The following is a 1,107-nucleotide window of genomic DNA, read 5'->3' on the forward strand; positions in this document are numbered from 1 at the left end:
CGGGAGGAAGGCCCGCGGGGATCCCCAGCTAGAAACGCCCTGAGTCCAGCAGATGGAATTCACTCCCCCAGGTTGGGGACTCCCCAGACTGGAGTCGTTTGGACCAATGTGCCCTTCCTTCCTTCAAATGCGAGTCTGAATGTGGACAGGCGGTGGGGATCTGAGCAGAACTGCGGCCCTTGGCCTCCAGCATCTCTGGCCGCGGGGGAAACGGCTCCAGATCCACAAACACCGGGGATCGCTGCTCTCAGTCCCGCTCGTGGAAGATTTTGTTCGTGTTATTTAATTCCTCCAGCAGAAACAGTCTTCAGCGGTGAAAGTATATTCACGTACACCTCCGCAGCCCCGCACCCGCACAGCTCCAGTGGCGCAATCGGTTAGCGCGCGGTACTTATAAGACAGTAGCTGGTGGGCGATGCCGAGGTTGTGAGTTCGAGCCTCACCTGGAGCACTTTTTACCGCTCCTCCGACCCGTACAAATTCAAATGAGGGAGAGAGGGGGGACCCCTCAAGGAAACTTACGACCTACTCCGAGCTTGCTTGTCTTCCGTCCTAAAACTCCCTGCTCAGGGTCCTGCGTAACAAATCGCCCAGCGTTTTTGGCGCCTGCCTTCTCCGCACACCGGTTGCCAAGACGACCGTTCACGGCCGTCAATTCAGTGAGGAAAGGCCCATCAGAGACTGAGGCCCAGAGTTCAGGCCTGTATACAAATTCTAAAAATTACTGAAAAATTACTCCTATGCCTGATTTGTTAACTCCATGAAATGTGGACAATCTTGGTTTTTCCTAAGTATTTCAGTGGAAACTCTCCTGTCTTTAACCTGCCTTCCCTACCTCAGTCTCTCCACACCTCTAGGCTGCGTCTGGGATCCTCATCACTCAGGTCTGCGATGCCTGTCGTTACGACGAAGACACAGGTGGTCAGTCTCAGAAAACGAACTGACCCTTTACCATCTCCGGCTTGAGCGGGAAACTTGGGTCTAGAGAGTCACTGTCACCGGAGGCATCCTGGAGACAGACAGAGCTCTGCAGCTTCCCAGGAGATGGGAAATCGTCCGCGCGCAGGTACTCAGCACCGTCAGGTCTTTTCCAGATGCTGCGCCCCC

At 54.9% G+C, this 1,107-nt stretch overlaps 1 non-coding gene across 1 annotated transcript; it reads left to right on the top strand.

Annotated features, from left to right (window-relative positions):
* Positions 1-358: 358 nt before the first annotated feature.
* Positions 359-451, top strand: TRNAI-UAU (transfer RNA isoleucine (anticodon UAU)). The gene is given in 2 exon segments: positions 359-396; positions 416-451. It is a non-coding gene; the product is annotated as a tRNA-Ile (tRNA).
* The last annotated feature ends 656 nt before the right edge of the window (positions 452-1,107 follow it).

This window comes from Callorhinus ursinus, unplaced genomic scaffold, assembly GCF_003265705.2.
Source record: "Callorhinus ursinus isolate GAN/ISIS: 27379988/994484 unplaced genomic scaffold, GSC_fseal_2.0 scaffold109, whole genome shotgun sequence".
NCBI classification, from domain to species: domain Eukaryota; kingdom Metazoa; phylum Chordata; class Mammalia; order Carnivora; family Otariidae; genus Callorhinus; species Callorhinus ursinus.